Raw genomic sequence first — 26004 nt, 5'->3', positions numbered from 1 at the left:
GGATTAAATCCTCCTCCCTCTAATTTCGAATGTGAGGCCTATACGGGACAGGGACCATGTCTTACCTGATTGTACTGTATCTACCCCAGTGCTTAGAACTGGGCCTGGCACATAGAAAGCAGTTAACAAATACCATAAAAAATAGAAGTGTCCCAATATTTTGTCAAGCTTTCTGAAACCAAACCATTTGGAAGATCTTCATTGCCTATTTTCAATGACCATCCTGTGTCCTACCTGATTATCTCTTATACATCTTAGTGTTTTTAAGTGTGCTTGATACATAGCAAGCGCTTAACAAATACTATAAAAAATTACTGTCAACTTCCTTGAATATTAAGCAAAGAAAATATGAGAAACTCAGGTTGAGTGGACAAACATGGAGTAAAAGAATAAATTCGAATATTTGATGAGGACATGGGACATAAACTGTGGATTGAACCTAAACTCTCTCTCATGCACAAACTGTTCTAAACCACTTTTATTGCCTTTTTCTTTTTCCACATTGAATCATACAGTCATGGAACTGGAAGGGAAAATTTCCACTCAATCAATCCGTTAATGTTATTCACTGAGTGTTCACTGTGGGCAGAGCACTGTACTAAGCAAATGGGAAAGTACGATTCAGTAGTTGTAAACTTTTCCCATAAGGGGTTTACAGTCTACCAGGGGAAGCCATCACTGAAATAGTTCAGGGATAGGGGAAATACGTTATAAGGGTTTGGACATGAGCACTGAAGGGCTGGGGTGAGTTCTTGGATCTGTCTCCACTTTCTCTTCTCCAAATCTCTCCTTGATCCCCTGAAATTTGATTTCCACCCCCTTCACTCCACAGAAACAGCCCTCTCTAAAGTCACCAATAACGTTCTTTTCTACAGTTCTGCTCCAACCTAATCCTCCTCGATCTCTCAGCCGTCGACCATTCCCTTCCAGAAACATTATCCAACCTCGGCTTCACTGACACTGTCCTTTCCTAGTTCTCCTCCTATCTCTCTTGCTACTCATTCTCAATCTCCTTCATGGGTCCCTCGTCTCCCATCCTCTGATGGTGGGGGTCCTTCGAGGCTCATTTCTGGGTCGCCTTCTATTCTCTGTCTACACCTATTTCTTTGGAGAATTCATTCACACCCATGGCTTCGATTACCATCGTTACATAGATGATTCACAAATTTACATCTCCAGCCCTGACCCCTCTCCTTCTCTGTAATCTCACAATACCTCCTGCCTTTCAGGACATTTTTATCTGGATATCCCACCAACACCCCAAACTAAGCATGTCCAAAACAGAACTCCTCATCTTCCCATCTAAACCCTGTCCTCCCCATGTCTTTCCCATTACTGTAGAAAGCACCATCATCCTCCTTTCCTCACAAGACCATAAAATTGGTATTGCCTTGGATTCGTCTCTCTCTTTCAATCACCCACATATTCTATCTGCTCCTTATCTTCCCTCCCAAACCCCGTCCTCTCCCTGACTTTCCTGTCACCGTGGACAGCACTACAATCCTTCCCATCTCACAAGCCCGCAACCTTGGTATCATCCTTGACACTGCTCTCTCATTCACCCCACATGTCTAATCAGTCACCAAACCTTGCCGGTCTCACCTTCACAACATTGCCAAGATCCGCCCTTTCCTCTCTATCCAAACCACTACCTTCTTGGTTCAATCTCTCATCCTATCCCGACTGGATCATAGGCATCAGTCTCCTTTCTGATCTCCCATCCTCCTGTCTTTCCCCGCTTCAGTCTACGCTTCACTCTGCTGCTCGGATTATCTTTCTACAGAAACACTCTGGGCATGTCGCTCCCCTTCTCAAAAATATCCAGCGATTGCCTATCAACCTTCGCATGAAGCAAAAACTCCTCACTATTTGCTTCAAAGCTCTCTATCACCTTGCCCCTCCTACCTCACGTCTCTTCTATCCTTCTACAGCCCAGCCCATACACTCTGCTCCTCTGCCTCTATCCTCTTCACTGTGCTTAGTTCTTGCCCGTCCCGCCTTTGACCCCTGGCCCGCGTCCTTCCTTTGGCCTGGAATGCCCTCCTCCTCACATCCACCAAACTAGAGCTCTTCCCCTCTTCAAAGCCTTACTGAGAGCTCACCTCCTCCAGGAGGCTTTCACAGACTGAGCACCCCTTTTCCTCTACTCCCTCTCCCCTCCCCATCATCCCTACTCCCTCAGTCCACTCTAACTCCTTCCGTGCCCCACTGCACTTGTGCATATTTGTACATATTTATTACTCTATTTTATTCATAATATGTGTATATCTATAATTCTATTTATCTGTTTTTGATGCTACTGATGCCTGTCTACTTGTTTTGTTTTGTTGTCTGTCTCCCCCTTCTAGACTGTGAGCCTGTTGTTTGGTAGAGATTGTCTTTGTTGCCGAATTGTACTTTCCAAGCGCTTAGTACAGTACTCTGCACACAGTAAGCACTCAGTAAATACAACGGAATGAATGAATGAATGACTGTCACCAAATCATGTCCGTTCAACCTTCACAGCATGGCTACTAAAATCCAATTTTTTCCTCTCTGTCCAAACTGCTATAACGTTAAATCCTGACACTTATCTTATCCCACCTTGATCACTATTTCGGCCTTTCCACTGACCTCTCTGCTTCCAGTTTCTCCCCACTTAAGTCCATACTTCACTCTGCTGTCTGTGTCATTTTTCTAAAACATTCAATCCACGTTTTCCTGCTCATCAAGAACCTCCAGTAGTTGCCCATCCACTTCCACGACAAACAGAAACTTCTTACCATCAGCTTTAAAACACTCCATCAGTTCACCCCCTCCTACTTTACCTCCCGATTCTCCTACTACAGTCCAGCCCACACACCTTGCTCCTTTAACACCAATCTAGTCACTGTACCTCGATCTCATCTCTCTCACTGCCGACCTCTCACCTATGTCCGGCCTCTGGCCTGGAACTCTGTCCCTCTTCATATTTGACAGTCCACCACTCTCCCCACCTTCAAATCCTTATTAAGCTGACATCTCCTCCAAGAAGCCTTCCCAGTTTAAGTATTCTTTTCCCCGATTCCCTCTCCGTTCTGCATCACTTACACACTTGGACCTGTAACCTTTGAACACTTGATATTAACCTCACCCTTTGCCCCACAGCTCTTACTGTACATACCCATAGTTTATTTACTTCTGGTAATGTGTGTCCCCCTCTATAAAATGTAAGCTTAATGTAGAGAGGGAATGTGTCTAACAATTCCTTTGTATTGTACTCTCCCAAATGCTTTGTACAGTGCTCTGCACATAGCAAGTGCTCAATAAATACCAGTGACTTACACACAGTAGGGGTTCAATAAATATCATTAATTGATAGAGTAATAGTCCATCTGAAGGTAGGCAAATAAGGAGATCATTCAGGTTTGAGGCTAATCTATCCTTGAACACTTCCAAAGATAGAGAATTGGACCCACATTTCACTCTCCTGGCTAAAAGGATTTGGAGTTCTAGGGGCTAGGTTAGTTTTCCCTGATGAAAATTCCCTAAAATGAAGGTGCCAGAGAGCAGAGGCAAAAAATTAAAAGCAGCACAAGAAATGTTACCTTACCATCAGCCATAAAGCACTTTCACCTACCTCACCTGAAGAATGGTCTTATCATCTCTCCAGAGGGCTCTGGTTTGGGCTCAGTAGGAATTTTTGAGGTTTTCTGTGGCCTCAGGGAACAGGTCCTTGTGTTCTCAGGAAAGACACAGATTAAATAATTTTTGCAAAGGACTGGACAGATTCCATCCAGTCCTCCCTTCTGTTTTCCTGTCTCCAATTCACAATAGAGAAGCAGGGTGGCCCAGCAGATAGAACATGGGCCTGGGAGTCAAAAGGATCTGGGTTCTAATACCCACTCTGCCACTTGTCTGTTTGTGACTTTGAGCAAGTCACTTCACTTCTCTGGGCCTCAGTTACCTCATCTGGAAAATGGGGATTAAATGGGGATGTGTGACCCGTGTGGGACAGGGACTGTATCCAACCCGATTAGATTTTATCTATCCCACCTCTTAGAACAGAGCTTGGCATATAGTAAACACTTGACAAATACCATTATTATTATTATAATGGCGTTTCAGAGCTGGGCCCGGGAGCTGGGGTAATGAACAGACTTTTTGGTCAGTTTGTTTAATCACAGATCTGTTACTGGCCTTTTGTGTGACACTAGGCATACCACTTCACTTCTCTGTGCTTCAGATTTCTCATCTGTAAAACGGGGTAAAGATCTCTGTTCTCTCTCCCCCTTAGATTGTGAGCCTCATGGGCAGCAGGGACAGTGTCTGATCTCATTGTGTTTGGCACACAGAAAGTGCTTAACAAATACTTGGGTAACTGAGGAGCAATGTGCCTTAGTGAAAAGAACTCGGGCCTAGGAGTCAGAGGACCTGGGCTCTAATCCTGGCTCTGCTACTTGCCTGCTGTTTGAATCTGGGCAAGTCACTAAACTACTCTGTCCTCATAATAATAGCATTTATTAAGTGCTTACTACGTGCAAAGCACGGTTCTAAGCACTGGGGAGCTTACAATGTGATCAGGTTGTCACACATGGGACTCACAGTCTTAACCCCCATTTTACAGATGAGGGAACTGAGGCCCAGAGAAGTGAAGTGACTTTCCCAAAGTCACACAGCTGACAATTGGCAGAGCCAGGATTTGAACCCATGATCTCTTACTCCAAAGCCCGTGCTCTTTCCCTTGAGCCATGCTGCTTCTCTACTTCTACTTCAGTTTCCCCAATTGTAAAGCAGTGATGCATTACCTGTTCGCCCTCCTACTTAGACTGAGTCCCATGTGTGACAGGGACTGGGTCCAACCTGATTAACTTGTATCTACCTAGTGGTTGACTCTTAGTAAGCACTTAACAAAGATCAGTATTATTAATAATGATAAAATCAGCAATTATTATTTTATAGTAACATCATCATTGTTATCATCAAGAACACTTATTGAGGACATACTGTATTCAGAACACAAGATTAGATGTTTAACACCATTTAGTAGAAGGAAAACACATGGTCCATATCATCAAGGACACTATAATGGTGAAGACAAGCAGATACAGTGCCAAATATATTATATATTAATTTGTATAGAAATATAGTTATATTTCACATACAGACACATATACACACTCATTAATACAGTATATAGTTTTTTATTGCATTTGCTAAGCTTTTACTATGTGTCAAGCACTATTCACAATGCTGGGGTGGATAAAAGTAAATCGGACTCTCTCCCACATGAAGCTCACAGTCTGAATAGGAGGGAAAACAGCTATTACATTCCCATTTTTAGGTGAGGAAACTGAGGCACAGAAAAGTGAAGTGATTAATCAAGGTCACAACGCAGACAAGAACCCAGGTCCTCTGACTCCCAAGCCTGTGCTCTTTGCAGTAGGATGTGCTGCTTCCTATCTACTTGTCTTTTGAACTGAATCAATAAATCATATTTATTGAGCGTTTAATGTGTGCATGTTCCTGTACTAAGCATCACCCCCTTTGGACTGTAAGCTCGATGTGGGTAGGGAATATGTCAGTTTATTGTTGTATTCACCCTAACACTTACTTACTGCTCGCAGTAAGTTCTCAATAAAAGTGATTGACTGACTGACTGACTACAATTTAACAAGAAACAGACATATTCCTCGGCCACAAAGAACTCAAAGAAGACAACCCTAATAGTAACAATCATAATAATAATAATAATAATGGTGTTTGTTAAGTGCTTACTATGTGCCAGGCAATGTACTAAGAGCTGCAGTGGATACAAGCAAATCGGGTTGGACACAATCCCTGACTTAAATGAGGCTCACAGTCTAAATCCCCATTTTACAGATGAGGTAAGTGAGGCACAGATAATTGAAGTGACTTTCCTAAGGTCACAAAGCTGACATGTAAAATTCACCTTTGGGTGAGCATGGACTGAAAATGCTAAAGCAAAACCCACCATCTCAGTTCTATTGTGCACACATAAAAGCCACCTCTTTGTGTGCTGTCAAGCTTTTCTGAGAAGCAGTGTAGCCTAATGGAAAGATCATGGGCCCGGGATTCAGAGGACCTAGGTTCTAATACTAATTCCACCACATACCTGATTTTTTACCTTAGGCAAGTCACTTCAGTTCTCTGTGCCTCAGTTGCCTCATCTATAAAATGAGGATTTAAAACTGTGATCCCCACATGATATTTATTAAACTTATTAAACTTAATGAACTTGTATCTACCACAACTCTTAGTACAGTGTCTGCTGGATAGTAAGCACTTAACAAATTCTATAAATGAAATTAAAAATGACACATGGCAGGAAGGTGGCTCAGCTGTGCTCATGGATGGATTTTTGTCTTTGGGTCTCTAGGCAGAGAGAGGGCATATACCAGGGACAAGTATGTGTGGAGGCCAGGCAATAAAGTCAGCTCTGTTCACACCTCTGTACCCCTCTAGACTATATGCTTATTGTGGGCAGGGAGTGTGTCTGTTTATTGTTCTGTTGTATTCATTCATTCATTCAATCGTATTAATTGAGCACTTACTGTGTGCAGATCACTGTACTAAGCGCTTGGGAAGTACAAATCAACAACAGATAGAGACGGTCCCTACCCAACAACGGGCTCACAGTCTAGAAGGGGTACTCTCCCAAGTGCTTAGTGCAGTGTTCTTCACACAGTAAGTGCTCAATTAATATGATTGAATAAATGAATAAGTGAATGAATGACACATAGGACATTGCCTGCTCTTGGGTAACTATCCAATGGAAAACAAATGGAATACCAGTGGAAAACCGGGGAAGGAGTCGTATGCACCCTGGCTAGGACGATATCCTGAATACTACTACTAATACTACTACTACCACTAATAATGATAATAGTATTTGTTAAGTGCTTACCTATGTGCCAACCACTGCTCTAGCCACTGAGGTAGATATAAACTAATCAGATTGGACGAAATCCCTGTCCCACATGAGGCACACAATCTTAATCCCCATTTTACAAATGATGAGGGAACTGAGGCCCAGAGAAGTGAAATGATTTGCCCAAGGTGACGTAGCAGACGTGTGGCAGAGCTGGGATTAGAACACAGGTCCTTCTGATTCCCAGGCTCAGGATCGAGCCACAAGGCCAGGTTGCTTCCAGTATGATATTCACCCCACAGCACATATGTACATTACCTCTGGATTGTAAGCTTGTTGTGAGCAGGGAACTTGTCTACCAACTCTGTTGCATTGTACACTCCCAAGAGTTTACTGTACAGTTTAGTACAGTAAGTGCTCAACAAATACCATTGATTGATTGATTAAGCAGCGTGTCTTGGTGGCAAAATCACAGGCTTGGGAGTCAGAGGACGTGGGTTTTAATTCCAGCTCCTCCACTTGTCTGCTGTGAGACCTGGGACAGGCCACTTAACTGCTCTGTGCCTCAGTTACCTCATCTGTAAAATGGGGATTAAGACTGTGAGCCCCACGTGGGACAACCGGATTACCTTGTATCTAACCCAGAGTTTAGAACAGTGCTTGGCGCATAGTAAGAGCTTAACAAATACCATTATTATTATTACTAATGTCCATCTCCTCCTGATGACTAAAGTTCTTTATGGGCAAGGAACATGTCTGCTCTCTCCTCGACCCCCTCCAGTCTGGCTTCCGTCCCCTTCATTCCACGGAAACTGCCCTCTCAAAGGTCACCAATGACCTCCTGCTTGCCAAATCCAACGGCTCATATTCTGTCCTAATCCTCCTCGACCTCTCAGCTGCCTTTGACACTGTGGACCACCCCCTTCTCCTCAACACGCTATCTGACCTTGGCTTCACAGACTCCGTCCTCTCCTGGTTCTCCTCTTATCTCTCCGGTCGTTCTTTCTCAGTCTCTTTTGCAGGCTCCTCCTCCCCCTCCCATCCTCTTACTGTGGGGGTTCCCCAAGGTTCAGTGCTTGGTCCCCTTCTGTTCTCAATCTACACTCACTCCCTTGGTGACCTCATTCGCTCCCACGGCTTCAACTATCATCTCTACGCTGATGACACCCAGATCTACATCTCTGCCCCTGCTCTCTCCCCCTCCCTCCAGGCTCGCATCTCCTCCTGCCTTCAGGACATCTCCATCTGGATGTCCGCCCGCCACCTAAAGCTCAACATGTCGAAGACTGAGCTCCTTGTCTTCCCTCCCAAACCTTGTCCTCTCCCTGACTTTCCCGTCTCTGTTGACGGCACTACCATCCTTCCCGTCTCACAAGCCCGCAACCTTGGTGTCATCCTCGACTCCGCTCTCTCATTCACCCCTCACATCCAAGCCGTCACCAAAACCTGCCGGTCTCAGCTCCGCAACATTGCCAAGATCCGCCCTTTCCTCTCCATCCAAACTGCTACCCTGCTCATTCAAGCTCTCATCCTATCCCGTCTGGACTATTGCACCAGCCTTCTCTCTGATCTCCCATCCTCGTGTCTCTCTCCACTTCAATCCATACTTCATGCTGCTGCCCGGATTATCTTTGTCCAGAAAGGCTCTGGGCATATTACTCCCCTCCTCAAAAATCTCCAGTGGCTACCAATCAATCTGCGCATCAGGCAGAAACTCCTCACCCTGGGCTTCAAGGCTCTCCATCACCTCGCCCCCTCCTACCTCACCTCCCTTCTCTCCTTCTACTGCCCAGCCCGCAACCTCCGCTCCTCCACCGCTAATCTCCTCACTGTACCTCGTTCTCGCCTGTCCCGCCGTCGACCCGCGGCCCACGTCATCCCCCGGGCCTGGAATGCCCTCCCTCTGCCCCTCCGCCAAGCTAGCTCTCTTCCTTCCTTCAAGGCCCTGCTGAGAGCTCACCTCCTCCAGGAGGCCTTCCCAGACTGAGCCCCTTCCTTCCTCTCCCCCTCGTCCCCCTCTCCATCCCCCCATCTTACCTCCTTCCCTTCCCCACAGCACCTGTATATATGTATATATGGTTGTACATATTTATTACTCCATTTATTTATTTATGTATTTATTTATTCTACTTGTACATTTCTATCCTATTTATTTTATTTTGTTGGTATGTTTGGTTCTGTTCTCTGTCTCCCCCTTTTAGACTGTGAGCCCACTGTTGGGTAGGGACTGTCTCTTTGTGTTGCCAATTTGTACTTCCCAAGCGCTTAGTACAGTGCTCTGCACATAGTAAGCGCTCAATAAATACGATTGATTGATTGATTGATTGATTGATGTCTGCTAATTCCATTGTATCATGCCCTCCCAAACATTTAGTATACATTCTGCACGTACTGAGTTCTCAATAAATACCAGTGACTGACTGACTGTCTGTGTCCTCCTTAAGACCATAATCTCACTGTGAGCAGGTAGCATGTCTCCCAAGTTTTTAGTACAGGGCCTTCACCCAGAAATAGTTCAATAAATATCATCGATTGATTGATTAATGTCTGTCTCCTCCTATAGAGTGAAAGCTCATTGCAGGCAGGGAACGTCTCTACCAACACTGTTGCACTCTCCCTAGGGCTTAGTACAATGTTTGGCACATAGTAGGCACTAAATAAGCACCATTGATTGATTGATCCTGTATTTGCTGTTTTAGGAGACAATCGTCAGCTTCTCTTTACTTAGGAATTGGAGTCCTATTGGTTGGAGAAAACTTGCCATCTCCAGCTACTTCTCCTTTCATGTTTGCATTGCCCCATCCTGCTTTCTAGAGGAGAAACTTCTGAACTGGAAGCACCTTGTGGACAGGGAACCCGTATACCAAAACTGTGATATGGTACTCTCCAAAGTGCTTGGTCAAGTGCCCTGAACACAGTAAGTGCTCAATAAATACAATTGATCGATCGACTGAGAAAAGGCCACAGAGCATCAGTTTCCATAGTGGCCCATCCCACAGGGGAGATCTGCACCACTGAATTTAAGGCCAATCCTGTTGAACAAAATGGCTGCCACAATACAGAGAGTCAGGATGGAAAGTGGATTTTGTTTTTTTTCTATCAGACTTGATTCTGAATAATGCCACAAAACTGAAGCAGCTCTTTTGAAATGGGAAAACTCGCCCAGAGCTAGATAATAATTAACTGTAATTTCAACTTAATCCAACTTAATCAGATAGATAGGAGGGAAAGTGGATATTGTTGGGGGGGGTTTTCTGACATAGGACTTGATTCTGAGCACTGCTACAAAGCTGAAGCAGTTCCTTTGAAATGAGAAAGCCCGCCCAGGGACAGATACTCATTTAATTGCCATTTCAACTTAATCCAAAGAGGAATTGACTTCCTCATGAGAAATGAACTTCGAGAAGCTACAAACCAGACGCAGGGGGAGCGACTAAGAAAAATGGAACTTAAATCACTGGGGCCAGAAAGGAGAAGTGCTTATCAACACAACCGCTTCCTCAAGCACCTGAAGAAAGTTTCAGTGCATCCTAAGCCCTAATTGGTGTTTACTGTTGGGTAGAAGAAAGAGAAGAGTTCAAGGAATTGGAGTTCCTCTGGATGGATCAAGCTGTACGAAGCAAAACTTGATCTAGTCGTCTTTAAGTCTCAGTCCCTAAGAGGGAAAGTATTAGGGCTTTTGTAGAGTTTTAAGTTCATCAGAGATGGGTTGATTCTCCTGATAATTTTTCCCAGGTAATATGTTTTCCATTTCAGCAGCTTGGCCTAGTGGAAAAAGCACAGGCCTGGGTTTCAATCCCTGCTCTGCCACCTGTCTGCTGGGTGATCTTGGGCAAGTCATGTTTCCCTCTGTGCCTGTATCCTCAACTGTAAAATAAAGATGAAATACCTAGTCTCCCTCCTATTTAGATTGTAAACCCCATGTTTGGCAGAGACTGTGTTTGACGTGATTAACTTGTATCTACCCCAGACCTTAGAATGGTGCTAGATATATAGTAAGTACTTAACGAATACCACAAAAGAAACAGCATGGCTTAGTAGTAAGAGCATGAGCTAGGGAGTCAGAGGACATGGGTTCTAATCCCAGCTCTGCCATTCGTCTGCTATGTGACTTTGGGAAAGTCACTTCACTTCTCTGTGCCTCGGTTACCTCAACTGTAAAGTGAGGATTAAGACTGTGAGCCCCACTTGGGACAACCTGAATACCTTGGATCTACCCCAATGCCTAGAACAGTGCTTAGCACATAGTAAGCATTTAACAAATATTATTATTATTATTGTTGTTATTATTATTACCATTAATATTATTATTATTGAGAAGCAGCATAGTTTAGTGGAAAGAGCACGGGATTAGGAGTCAGAGGTTATGTGTTCTAATCCCGGCTCTGCCACTTATCAGCTTTGTGACTTTGGGCAAGTCACTTAATTTCTCTGTGCCTCAGTTATCTCATCTGTAAAATGGGGATTAAGACTGTGAGCCCCATGTGGAACAACCTGAATACCTTGTATCTACCCCAGCACTTAGAACAGTATGTGGCACATAGTAAGTGCTTAACAAATACCATTATTAATATTATTATCATTTGGGTGGGAATAATTACTGTGCCCTCTCTGTGTTCTTCATGAGGCTTAGGGTTGCTCTGATTTAGCCTCTCAAATGGCTTGAGCTTTGCTGGTTTAGAAGAAGTTTGACTTTCACCACCCATGGCATAAACCCAAAAGGCCGAGTTACAGCTGTAGAAACCAGGTGTTCTGATTCTCAGTTAGGTTCTTTCCAGTAGCCTGCAGAAAAACTTTTCTGTACACCAGTTCTGATTATATTCACAAATTCCCTTCCTGGATCTCCCGTTTCCAAACAATAATAATCATTGTGTAAATAGCTTTTGTACATACTTTCTTTTATGCCTTTATCTTCCCATTACACAGTGTTAAGATAAAACACTTTCTGTCATGAATGTTTGCTTCAGGATCTATCTCAATCAAGAGTTGTACTTCTTTCTGTGCTCTAGTTGGGTTTCTCAACCTTCCAATGAAAGTGAAAATCTTGCTGATCAACTGTTCAGAGTTGATTTTTTTCATAAAGGGGGAAATACAAAAAAAAAGAATTATCTGAACTTTCTCAGTCATCACATATCAGGAAATTGCACCTCTTAAGAGTGAGTCAAACCGTCTTGCCTATCTCGAGAAGACAGTTTCCTCTGCACCTCTGTTACTGAAAGGTACTGAAAATTTATCTTTCTAATCATTCAATGGTGTTTATTCATTCAATTGCATTTATTGAGTGCTTACTATGTGCAGAGCACTGTACTAAGCACTTCTTACTGCTTACTGTGTGCAAAACAGTGTATTAAGCACTTGGGAGAGTACAATGCAACAGAGTTGATAGACTTGCTCCCTGTCCACAACAAGCTTACACTATAGAGGAGAGTGGGAATCTAATCAATTGATCAATCAATGGTATTTATTGAGAGCTTACTGTGTGTAGAACGCAGTACTAAGCAATTTAGGGTACAGTAGAATTGGTATACAAGATCCTGCCCTGAAGGGGCCTACAATTTAGCATGGAAGTCAGTCATTAAATGTATTGGTTTGTGGAAGCAATAGCATATAAGGATCTGTAATTAAGTGCTTTGTCGGTATGTGTTGGTAGCAAAGTTCTTAACAGATGAGGGCACAGGTGTATAAGGGATGTAGAGGGAGTGAGGACAGGGTGTAGAGTTGAGAATTAATTTAATGGTATTTATTAAGTGCGTAAAATGTGCCAGACAGTGTACTAAGCATAGGGTAGATACAAGACAATCAAATTAGATTGGACACAGTCCATAACCCAAATGGGTCTCACAGACTTAATCTCCATTTTATAGATGAGGTAACTGAGACACAGAGAAGTTAAGTGATTTTCCCAAGGTCACACAGCAGATGAGTGTTGGAACTGGGATTAGAATCTGAGTTCTCTGGCTCCCTGGCTGGGATTCTTTCCACCAGGCCACACTCCTCCAAAAGACAGGTGAGATCCTGGAGATTCAAAGCCCACATCCAAGAAGCCCCCAGAATATAGGACATTGGGCTGGTCCCACATACTTTCCCAATGTTAGGCCATGACCTATTTACCCATGAGAAGCCACATGGGCTAGTAGAAAGATCACAGCCTGTTCTGCCACTTGCCTGCCAAGTGACCTTGGGCAAGTCACTTAACTTTTCTGTGCCCCTGTATCCTCAACAGTAAAATGGGGATTCAGACTCAGATCTACACTCACTCCCTTGGTGACCCCAATCGCTCCCATGGCTTTAACTATCATCTCTACGCTGATGACACCCAGATCTACATCTCTGCCCCTGCTCTCTCCCTCTCTCTCCAGGCTCGCATTTCCACCTGCCTTCAGGACATCGCCATCTGGATGTCTGCCCGCCACGTCAAACTCAACATGTCCAAGACTGAACTCCTTGTCTTCCCTCCCAAACCCTGCCCTCTCCCTGACTTTCCCATCTCTGTTGACGGCACTACCATCCTTCCCGTCTCACAAACCCGCAACCTTGGTGTCATCCTCGACTCCGCTCTCTCATTCACCCCTCACATCCAAGCTGTCACCAAAATCTGCCAGTCTCAGCTCCACAACATTGCCAAGATCCGCCCTTTCCTCTCCATCCAAACCGCTACCCTGCTTGTTCAAGCTCTCATCCTATCCCGTCTGGACTACTGTATCAGCCTTCTCTCTGCTCTCCCATCCTCATGTCTCTCCCCACTTCAATCCATACTTCATGCTGCTGCCCGGATTGTCTTTTTCCAGAAACGCTCTGGGCATGTTACTCCCCTCCTCAAAAATCTCCAGTGGCTACCAATCAATCTGCGCATCAGGCAGAAACTCCTCAACCTCGGCTTCAAGGCTCTCCATCACCTCGCCCCCTCCTACCTCACCTACCTTCTCTCCTTCTACAGCCCACCCCGCACCCTCCGCTCCTCTGCCACTAATCTCCTCACCGTGCCTCGTTCTCGCCTGTCCCGCCATCGACCCCCGTCCCACGTCCTCCCCCGGGCCTGCAATGCCCTCCCTCTGCCCATCCGCCAAGCTAGCTCTCTTCCTCCCTTCAAGGCCCTACTGAGAGCTCACCTCCTCCAGGAGACTTTCCTAGACTGAGCCCCTTCCTTCCTCTCCCCCTCGTCTCCCTCTCCATCCCCCCATCTTACCTCCTTCCCTTCCCCACAGCACCTGTATATATGTATATATGTTTGTACATATTTATTACTGTATTTATTTATTTATTTTACTTGTACATATCTATTCTATTTATTTTATTTTGTTAGTATGTTTGGTTTTGTTCTCTGTCTCCCCCTTTTAGACTGTGAGCCCACTGTTGGGTAGGGACTGTCTCTATATGTTGCCAACTTGTACTTCCCAAACGCTTAGTACAGTGCTCTGCACACAGTAAGCGCTCAATAAATAAGATTGATTGATTGATTGATTGATTAAGATACATAGTCTCCTACTCAGATTATAAACCCTATGTGGGATAGGGAATGTGTCCAAAGTTATGAACTTGTATCTATCCCAGGGCTGGCACATATTAAGTGCTTGCTTGAGGATTGATTGATAATGGTATATGTTATCATATTATGGTACGAGTTATGGTATCTGTATGTTCTTTCATTCATTCAATCATATTTATTGAGAGCTTACTGTGGGCAGAACACCGTACTAGTCACTTGGAAACTACAATTCGGCAACAAACAGAGACAATCCCTACCCAACAATGCGCTCACAGTCTAGAAGGGGGAGACAGACAACAAAACAAAACGAATAGACAGGAATCAATACCATCAAAATAGATAAATAGAATTATAGATATTTACACATAATTAATAAAACAGAGTAATGAATATGCACAAATATACGCAAGAACTATGGGGAGGGAAGAGGTAGAGCAGAAGGAGAGAGTCGGGCGATGGGGATTGGAGGAGGAAAAGCAGAGGAAAAGTGGGGGCTCAGTTTGGGAAGGCCTACTGAAGGATGTGAGCACTAAGTAGGGCTTTGAAGAGGGGAAGAGAGCCAGTTAGGTAGATGTGAGGAAGGAGGGCATTCCAGGCCAGAGGTGCGACATGGACCAGGGGTCGACAATGGGACAGGAGAGAACAAGGCACCGGGAGGATGTTAGTGGCAGAGGAATGGAGTGTGCGGGCTAGACTGTAGAAGGAGAGAAGGGAGGTGAGGTAGGAGGGGGCGAGGTGATGGACAGCTTTGAAGCCAATAGTGAGGAGTTTTTGATTTATGTGGAGGTTGAGATTTTTGAGAAGGGGAGTGACATGATCAGAGCGTTTATGTAGAAAGATAATCCGGGCAGAAGAGTGCAATATAGACTGAAGTGGGGAGAGACAGGAGGATGGGAGATCAGAAAGGAAGCTGATGCAGTAATACAGTCAGGATAGGATGAGATATTGTACCAACAAGGTCGCAGTTTAGGTGAAGAGAAAAGGCGGTTTAGGTGAGACTGGCAGTTTTAGGTGATGGATTGGATGTGTGGGGTGAATGAGAGAGCCGAGTCAGGGATGACATCAAGGTTGCAGGCTTGTGAAATGGGAATGATGGTAGTGCCATCCACAGTGACGGATAGTCAGGGAGAGGACAGGGTTTGGGAGGGAAGATAAGGAGCTCAGTCTTGGACATGTTGAGTTTTAGGTTTGTAGGCGGACATCCAGGTGGAGATATCCTGAAGTCAGGAGGAGATAGGAGTCTGGAGGGAGGGAAAGAGAACAAAGGAGGAGATGTAGACTTGGGTGTCATCTTCGTTGAGGTGGTAGTTGAAGCCGTGGTAGCGAATGAGTTTCTCCAAAGAAGTTCTTGGTCCCCTTTTGTTCTCCAGCTATATTCACTCTCTTGGTGAACTCATTTGCTCCCATGTCTTCATAATAATAATAATAATGATAATAATAATAATGACATCTGTTAAGCGCTTACTATGTGCAAAGCACGGTTCTAAGCGCTGCGGAGGATACAAGGTGACCAGGTTGTTCCATGTGGGGCTCTATACGCAGATGACACCCAAATCTACATCTCCTCCTTTGTTCTCTCTCCCTCCCTCCAGGTTCCTCTTTCCTCCTGCCTTCAGGACATTTCTACCTGGATGTCTGTCCACAACCTAAAACTCAGCATGTCCAAGACATTTCATACTCTCACTTCCCATATCTGTAATTAATTATCTGTATCCTCCCCTAGATTTTAAACTCCTTGAAGGCAGGGATATACTTTCCCATGTGCAGAATACAAGGTTTTTCGACCAGTAAACACTATCACATGATAGGTTGATTGGCAATTTATGGGGGAGTGTGGTATGTGTTAAGTGCTTACTATGTGTCAAACACTGTTATGAGTTTCTGAGGAAGGCACAAGTCAATTAGGTCAGTCAAAGTCTCTATCCCACATAGGCCTTACAGTCTAAATAGGAAGGAGAACTGGTATCCCCATTTTAAGGTTGAGGAAACTGAAGCACAGAGAAATTAAGTGGTTTGCCAAGGTCACACAACAAGCAACTGACTGCTGGGATTAAAGCCTAGTTTCTTCTGACTCCTAGGCCTGTGCTGTCTCCAATAGGCCATGATGCTTCCCAGCACTTAACAAATATAACAGTGATGATAAAAATAACGATAAAAATAGTCATAGGAAGCCTTTGTTTTTAAACTCTGACGCTTATTAAGACCGAGGATGAGATCAAAGGTTTTGCGGCTTCCTTTCCCCACTGTCTGTACAGACACCATCTCCCAGCTTTTCAATTTAAGGCTATTCATCAAAGGGATTTGGGTTTTGGATCATTAGTGCCTTCTGATCTTAGATATATGGCAGCACATGTCTGTGGTGCTTCTAGTTCTTCGTAGGCCTGCAGTCAGCAAAACAGATAAAACCCGCCCAATTCTCATGATTGTGAAACACACAAAGAAACCCCTCTGAACCAAGTCTGCCCTCCTCGGTAGAGAGAAAGTTCCAAGAATTTACTGCCCTCGAGAGAAGATTTTCTTCATTGTCTCTAACGTGTAGGAGGTCACAGTGAGCCAACAGTTAGGATTCCACAGAACCAATGAATTGGTGGCCTTATGGGATTTTATATAGTATTTGTTAAGCACTTAGCATGTGCCAAGCACTGTACTAAGAGCTGGGGTAGATACATGGGTGGACACAGTCCCCATCCCATATGGGGCTCACATTCTTAATCCTCATTTTACAGATGAGGAAACTGAGACCCAGAGAAGTGAAGTGATTTGCCCAAGGTCACACAGCAGACAAGTGGCAGAGCTGGGATTAGAACCCAGGTCCTTCTGACTCCCAGGCCCAGGCTCTATCCACTAGACCACACTGCTTCTAGTAATTGAGAGGAGTCTCTTCAGCTTGGCCTGGGGCAGGGCCGTAATAGGGAGAGCATACTCCCTTGTGATCCCTGGATGTATTGGTAAAAGACAAAGGAATTTGTCCCTCATTTCTTTCAGACTGTGAACCCTGGCTGGGCCAGGAAATGAGCCTCATTTATTGTCTCATATCTAACCCAGTCCCCTCTCAGAGTCACACCTGAAGAGTTCCCAGTACTCTACCAGTCTCAACTGCAGGAGGGAGAGTCAGGCAGAGGCATATCCATTCCATTCCTAGCTTGACCAGTGGCTAGCAAGTGGAAGGTAACCTGCTACAAGTCAAAACTCACCTGTGCTGGGCAGCAGTGGCGTCACAGAGAATCAAGGGTGAAAACTCAAGTTTACTGCATGGAAGGAGGCAATGATAAACCACTTCTGTATTGTTACCAAGAAAACCCTATGGCTACACTACCAGAATGATTGCAGATGGTGGTGGGTCATTTTGGGAGAGATGTGTCCATGGCGTTGCTACGGGTTGAAGATGACTCTATGGTATAAGACAAGATATGATAGGTATAAGACAAGACAAGATATGGCAGCCCTGTTCTTGGCACATAGAAAGTGCTTAATACTCTCTAGTAGCAGTATTACTAACAAGGGGAAGGAGTGTACCCTAGTGGACAGAGCACAGACCTGGGATTCAGAGAACTTAGGTTCTTTTAATTAGGGTATTTGATAAGTCACTTCCAATGTGTAAAGCACTGTTCTAACCTCTGGGGTAGATACAAATTAATCAGGTCAAATAAATCCCCATCCCACATGAGACTCTCAGTCTAAGTACGATGGAGAACAAGTATTGAATCCCCATTTTACAGATGAGGCAACCGAGGCACCGACATATTAAGTGACTTGTCCAAAGTCATACGGCAAACAAGTGGTGGAGCCAGGATTAAAACTCAGGTCCTCTGACTTCCAGGTCCGGGATCTTTCCACATTTGGGTGGAAAATCCATCCCTTTGGCGTGGTCTCCAAGTCCCCTCAGTAATCTACTACAACCCAGCATGCACACTACTTTTCTCTAATGTTAACTCTCTGATTGTACCTCGATTTTGTGTGTCTCCATGCCCACCTCTAGTCCACATCCCGCCTTTGGCCTGGAACTCCCTCCTTCCTCATATCTGACAGACAGTGACACTCCCCCCCTTACAAAGCCTTATTGAAGGCACAACTCCTCCGAGAGGCCTTCCTTGACTAAGTCCTCCTTTCCTCTTCTCTCACTCCCTTCTGCATCATCCTGACTTGCTCCCTTCATTCATCCACCTCCCTGCCCCACAACATTTATGTACATATCTGGAATTTATTTATTTATTTAGATTAATGTCTGTCTCCCCCTCTAGACTGTAAGCTTGTTGAAGGCAGGGAGCATGGCTTTTATATTGTTATCCCATCCTCTCCCAAGCATTGAGTACAGTGCATTGCATGCAGTAAGCACTCAGTGAATACGAATGACTGACTGACTGACTCAGGTTTGGGAGCACTGATGCCTACCTGCCTGAGCATTATGATTCCATCTACCATATCTACTTTTTCTCACTTGTGGTTCCTGCATGGTCTTCCCTTGCAGTTCAAGGCTGAATCAAGTCGGCACTGAGAAACTGAACCTCCGTAATGAAATTCATCCTCCTGGGTCTGAAAAATGACCCCTCCTTGTAGGTTTGACTTTTCTCCTTTTTTCTCGTTGCCTACCTGCTGAGCATCACTGGCAATCTGACCATCATCACCCTCACCCTCCTGGTCCCTCACCTTCACATGCCTATGTATTTCGTCCTGCGTAATTCCTTCCTCCTGGAAATCTTTGTCTGCATTTCTGTCTGTATTCTGTCTGAATTCAGAAATTTCTGTATGCATACCCAACTCGTTTGTAAGCATTTTGACAAGATTCAAAATAATCTCCTATAATTGTTGTACAACCCAAATATTCTTCTACATCCTACTGTGGGTGTTGGAATTCTGGCTTGCACATCCTATGACAGTTATGTGGCCATCTGAAGACCCTTACACTACACAACCATCATGACCCCCAGAGTCTGTACTCTGCTTATCCTCTGCTGCTACTTGGCAGGCTTCCTGACCTGCAGCTGGATTTCTGTACTACCAATAACATCAATCATTTCAGGTGTGACACTGTCCCTGGCTGCAGATCTGTTTCCTGAACATACAATCCCTGGAGGTGCTGACATTTTATTCTGCCATGGTCAGGCTGCGATCACTCTATCACTAGTGATCCTGTCCTACGTATACATCATTAAGGCCATTTTGAAAATTCCCTCCACCCAGCAGAAGAATAAGTCCTTTTTCACCTGTTCTTCCCACATGGTGGTTATCTCCCTGCCCTATGGCAGTTGTATCTTCATTTACAGCAATCCTCCTAACAGGGAGGTGACAACAAACCAGACCTGTGGCCGTTCTCAACACGTTTGTGTCCCCCATGTTCAATCCCTTCATTTACACACTGAGCAACATGCAGGTAAAGTAAGCATTCACAAACATGGCCCAAAAAGTCTTTTCGTCCCATAAATGAAAGGCCCCATTGGCCCTCAAGTGAACCCCTAATGGACAAACCCAATGAACTAATCCACCGATCCACCAATCAATCGGAGGTATTTATTGAGTACTTCTTGGGTGCGGAACACTGTACTAAATGCTTTAGAGAGTACATACAACAACGTTGGTAGATACGTTCCCTGCCCACAGTGAGGTTACAGTCTCAAGGGAGGAGACAGAGTGTGATATGAATAAATACATTATGACTGTGTCCATAAGTGCTGTGGAACTGAGGGAGGGGTGAATAAAGGATGCGAATCCCAGGCAAAGGGAGTGGGAGAAGAGGAAGTGAGGGCTTAGTTGGGGAAGGCCTCTCAACAATCAATGGTAATTTGTAGAGGGGCCTGCCATGTTCATCACTTAGTACAAAGTAAGCACTCAATAAATACCATTGATTCATTGATTGACTGAATCAGAGCATAGTAATGAGAGCCTAGGAGGAGTATACCAAAATAAGTATATAAAATACCGGCCCTCAAGGAGTTTGCAGTCTGCAGGGCAGGGTCAGGCAGGAAAACAAATTACATGTCATGGAATCAGCCAACTCTAAGGATATTTGCATAAATGCTGTGTGGGTGGATGGTAAATACCTAAGTTCTTAGAAGGTAGAGGTGATGCAGAAAGGAGGGAAAATAGGCTGGGGAGATGAGAGATTCATCAGGGAAGGCTTCTTGGAGGAAATGTGATCTCAGTGGGGTTTCAGGGGAAGGGAGGAAAAGCAGATTGTTAGACTGTTCCTTCTAGACTGTAAGCTTGTTGTGAGCAGGGAATGTGTTTTCCAACTCTGCACAAAGTAAGTGGTCAATTAATACCATTGATTCATTTATTGATTGATTGATATGAAGGAGGAGGGAGTCCCAGGCAATGGGGAGGGAGGGAGCAAGGGGGTCAACGGTATGAGAAATGAGGTCCAGGAACAGTACGTAGGTGGGTGTTGGAGGAGTGGTGTGTTCAGGTTGTAGTGGGAGGGGAGTAAACATAGGTAATGGGAGAGAGTGGACTGAGCACCTACAAATATGTCCATGATTTTCCCTGTATTGTTCTACACCGCTGTGCCTCCTTATTCTCTTCTCTCTGGTCAATAATTATATGTTATCTATAAATTATGTATTTCATGTCTTATAGACTTTAAATTATTTATTTATTTTTATGAATGTCTGTCTCCCCCTCCAAACTATAAACTCACTGTGAGCAGGGAATATGTTTGCCAACTCTATGTTGTCCTCTGCCAAGCATGTAGTACAGTCTAGCAGTTAGAACAGTGCTTGGCATATAGTAAGAACTTCACAAATGGCATTATTATTATTATTACAAGGCTCTGCACATAGTAAGCATCCAATAAATGTGATTGATTGATCGATAAACCTTCTTCTGTTTGACAACACTCTGATCCCATTCTCCTCCTTCACACAATAATAACAATAATGGTATTTGTTAAGCGCTTACTGTGTGCCAAACACTGTCCTAAGCGCTGAGGTGGGTTCAAGGTTATCAGGTTGTCCCATATGGGGCTAACAGTCTTAATCCCCATTTTACAGATGAGGTAAATGAGGCACAGAGAAATTAAGTGACTTGCCCAAAGTCACACAGCTGACAAGTAGTGGTGCTGGTATTAGAACCCACGACCTCTGACTCCCAAAGCCAGGCTCTTTCCACTAAGCCTTGCTGCTTCACAGTCCATCTCAAGCCCCCTCACCTTCCATCTATCTTCCCAAATCAAATCACTTTTATCCTTGTCTCCCATTAGCTGACAACACCTTGCTTGCATTTGGATCCAGGAGCCTGTAAAGTTCTCTGCGTTCCCCAGGCCCTCTGAAAACAGTGTGGATAGGGACGCCTAGTACAGTGCCTTGAACATAGCAACCACTCAGTAAATGCTATTGAATGAATGAATGAATGATGACAGTAATGATACACACACCAAAGTTTGACGTGACTTATTCCATTAGTGGAAGAAATTCTGTGAGCAGCATTGCATGTGGCCATATGCTCAAGACAAATGTCTTCCCCCTTTTTACGTGTAACTTAATGATCTTGCAAAGATTTCCTTTTTATTTTACTGCCACCTTGTGACTGAACTGTGGTCTGACCTGGATTGCACGCCTGACCATTTCGAAAATACATCCACTGATTGAATAATAATAATAATAACAATGGTAGATGTTAAGCACTTAATATGTGGCAAGCACTGCTCTAAGTGCTGTTGTAGATACAAGCTAGATATTGGACACAGTCCCTGTCCCTCATGGGGCTCACAGTCTTACTCCACATTTGGCAGATGAGGTAACTGAGGCCCAGAGAAGTGAAGTGTGTTGCCCAAGTTCACATCGCAGACAAGTGGGGAAGTCAGTATTAGAACCCAGGTCCTTCTGATTCTCAGGCCCGTGCTGTATTCACTAGGCGATGCTACTTCCACTAGGCTATTTGCATAGCAATCTCTGGATCACTAGAGTGAGGTTCACAGAACTTCATTATGTGCCTAGTGGGTAGTGAACCTGAGAAGGGCGTGTTGAGAAAGGAAATCACTCCAGATAAACTTCAACTGGACAAATCATAATAAATTGTGGTATTTGTTAAGCGTTTGCTATGTATCTAACGCTGTAATAAGTGCTGGGGCAGACACAAGATAATCCAGTACCACATGAGGCTCACAGTCGAAGTGGGAGGCAGAATGGTTATTGAATTCTGCTCTTAAAATGGGAAACTGAAGCACAGAGAAGTGAAGGGACGTGCCCAAGTTTACACAGCAGGCATGTGGCAGAGCTGGGATTGAAAGAATAATAATAATAACTGTGGTATTTATTAAGCACGTACAATGTGCCCAGCACTGTTCTAAGCACTGGTGTTGATACAAAGTAACTGGGTGATTCCACGTGGAGTTCATTCATTCATTCATTCATTCAATCGTATTTATTGAGCGCTTACTATGTGCAGAGCACTGTACTAAGCGCTTGGGAAGTACAAGCTGGCAACAATTAGAGACGGTCCCTACCCAACAGCGGGCTCACAGTCTAGAAGGGGGAGACAGACAACAAAACAAAACATATTAACAAAATAAAATAAATAGAATAGTAAATATGTGCAAGTAAAATAGAGTAATAAATCTGTACAAACATATATACAGGTGCTGTGGGGAGGGGAAGGAGGTAGGGAAGGGGGGAGGGGGAGGAGGGGAAGAGGAAGGAGGGGTCTCAGTCTGGGAAGGCCTCCTGGAGGAGGTGAGCTCTCAGTAGGGCTTTGTGGGGAAGAAGAGAGCTAGCTTGGCGGAAGTGCAGAGGGAGGGCATTCCAGGCCGTCTTCATCCCCATTTTACAGATGAGGAAACTGAGGCACAAAGCAGTTAAGTGACTTGCCCAAGGTCACACCACACACAAGTAGTGCAGTCGGGAATAGAACGCATTTCCTCTAACTCTCAAGCCCATGTATTTTTCATTAAGCCATGGTGCTTCTCCAGGTTGAATAAACAATCCTTGTTTTCAAGAAATTTGCACTCAAATAATTTTAAAGGTAGTGTTGCATCCTTAAATGGCTACTGAGGGAGAATGTTTTTTTTTCTTTTAATTGCATTTATTAAGCACTTACTGTATGTCATGCACTGTATTAAGCATTGGGTAGATATAAGCTAAAGAGGTTGGACACAGTCCATGTCCTAGTTTGGGCTCACATTATTAATCCCCATAGTGTAGATGAGGTAACAAGGCCCAGAGAAGTGAAGTGACTTGCCCAAGGTCACACACCAGAGAAGTCACAGTGGGTGAATTAGAATCCAGGTTCTCCTGACTCCCAGGGCTGGGCTTCTTCCACTAGGCCAAGCTGTTTCTCAGTTAATCAGTTAATCAGATCCAGCTGACTGGATTTTAGTTTTGCATATCCTGATGAGTTTTCTATGATCTTATCATAATTACGGTACTTCATTATTAATAATAATAATTATGGCATTTGTTAAGCACTTACTATGTGCCAAGCACTGTTCTAAGTGCTGGGGTAGATATAAGGTAATCAGGTTGGACACAGTCCCTCTCCCACATGGGGCTCACAGTCTTACTTCCTATTTTGCAGATGAGGTAACTGAGGAACAGAGAAGTGAAGTGACTTGCCCAAGGTCACCCTGCGACAAGTAGCAGAGCCAGGCCTGTGCTTTATCCACTGTGCCAGGTACTGTACTAAACACTTGGGTAGATACACGTTAATTAGATTGGACACAGTCCATGTTGCACACGGGGCTCACAGTCTTAATCCCCATTTTACAGATGAGGTAAAAGTCTTCAAGCATATAGAGGAAACAGTGGTTATGTCAGAACAGAGTCCCTTCTTGGAGAAGGAGCATGCCATAGTGGATAGAGCATGGGCCTGGGAGTCAGAAGAACTCAGGATCTAATGCTGGCTCTGCACCTTGTCTGCTATGTGACCTTGGGAATGTCACTTAACTTTTCTATGCCTCAATTCCCTCATCCATAAAATTGGGATTTAGATTGTGAGCTCTGTGTGGGCCAGGGACTGTGCCCAATCAGATTTCCTTCTACCGTGTAAGCACCATTGAGGAAAATTGAAGGAGAATGGATGGCATTTCCATGTCCTTCAGGACTGTGATGCTGTTTCAGATCACCATCGGGACATTTGTGAATGTACTCCTCCAGGTGTTTTATATCCACACGGTGTCTGTCAGCCCCAAGTTCAGCACCTTAGATCTGATTTTCAGCCACCTGACTTAGGCCAATACCATGATTCTTCTCTCCCTCGGAATCCCGGAGACCGTGTCAGCCTGAGGATGGAGAAATTTCCTGAGTTATGTCGTATATAAATTCTTCATGCACTGTTTCTAGTGGGCTGCAGGCTGGCAACCTGCACCACCTGCCTCCTGAGCATCTTCCAGGCCATCGCCATCAGCCCCGGTACCCCCAGGTTGGCCCGGAGCAAAGCCAGGCTACCCAGGAGTGTCATCCTCTCCTGCCTCCTGTCCTGAGGCCTTAGTCTGCTCGTAGATTTAAGTATGTCAATGTACATGCCAGGCCCCAGGAACAGCAGCAGTGTTAAATCGTACTGAACCTCAAATATTGCATAAAAGTCAGTGTCAGCACGGAAACCACTCTGCTCATCACCATCATGTTCTCCATCCACGACTTGTTCTTCATGGGGCTCCTGAGCACAGCCAGTGGCTACTTGGTGTTCGTCCTTTACAGACACCACCTGTGTGTCTGGTACCTCCACGTCCCCGGATGCTCCCCTGGGGCATGTTGAATTATACTCAACATGAAAGAAAAATCTCTGCTGGTGAATTGCCAAATGGAGTTATGGTTCACCTTTCAGGTCGTCTGCCCTTTTTCAGAGCGACCAGAAGATAAATGCAATCTGGGAAATGGAATCACCTGGTTCCAACATAGATTTTCCATAGATTCCCAGGGAGGCTACCTGTCCTCCACTCCAATTAAGTCCCATTCAGGTAAAGAGACCAGGTCTCTTGATTCCAGCAGTAGCAAACCAAGAGCAGCAGAGTGGCCTACTGGATAGAGTCCGGAAGGACCTGGGTTTTAATCCCGGTTCCACCACTTGTCTGCTGTGTGACGTTGGGCAAGTCACTTCACTTCTCTGGGCCTCAGTTACCTCATCTGTAAAATGGGGATTAAGACTGTGAGCCCCACGTGGGACAGGGGCTTGTCTGACCCAATTTTCTTGTATCCACTCCAGTGCTTAGCACAGTGCCTGGCACATAATAAATGCTTACCAAGCACCACAATGATTATTATTGATATTATTATTAGTAGTAAGGATGCAGAGGGTTGATTTTACACAGGCCCAGACTGAGACAATTAAGGACCCTGAGACAGTGAAGCCCAGGGAAGCAGCACAGCCCAGTTGATAGAGCATGGACCTGGGAGTCAGAGAACCTGCGTTCTAATTCCTCCTCCACTACTTGTCTGCCATGTGACCTTGGGCAAGTCATTTCACTTCGTGCCTCAATTACCTGACCTGTAAAATGGGGATTAAGACTGGACATTCTATGCGGGACAGGGACTGTGTCCAACCTGACTAGCTTGTATGTACTTCCGTGGTTCAGTGGAAAGAGCATGGGCTTTGGAGCCAGAGGCCATGGGTTCGAATCCCGGCTATGCCACATGTCTGCTGTGTGACCTTGGGCAAGTCACTTAACTTCTCGGAGCTTCAGTTCCCTCCACTGTAAAATAGGGATTAAGACTGTGAGCCCCACGTGGGACAACCTGAT

General features: G+C 44.7%; 1 non-coding gene and 1 pseudogene across 1 annotated transcript; both read left to right on the top strand.

Moving 5' to 3' along the window:
* The window catches only part of LOC119921411, a 34666-nt pseudogene extending 10170 nt beyond the window's left edge, over positions 1–24496 (top strand).
* On the top strand, positions 17383–17520 carry LOC119921474. The gene has a single exon (XR_005448512.1). It is a non-coding gene; the product is annotated as a small nucleolar RNA SNORA7 (small nucleolar RNA).
* Positions 24497–26004: the final 1508 nt, after the last annotated feature.

Source organism: Tachyglossus aculeatus (genome assembly GCF_015852505.1).
Source record: "Tachyglossus aculeatus isolate mTacAcu1 chromosome 12 unlocalized genomic scaffold, mTacAcu1.pri SUPER_6_unloc_2, whole genome shotgun sequence".
Lineage (NCBI taxonomy): Eukaryota > Metazoa > Chordata > Mammalia > Monotremata > Tachyglossidae > Tachyglossus > Tachyglossus aculeatus.
The sequence above is the reverse complement of the archived record's forward strand: the minus strand, read 5'-3'. Positions and strand labels throughout refer to the sequence as shown.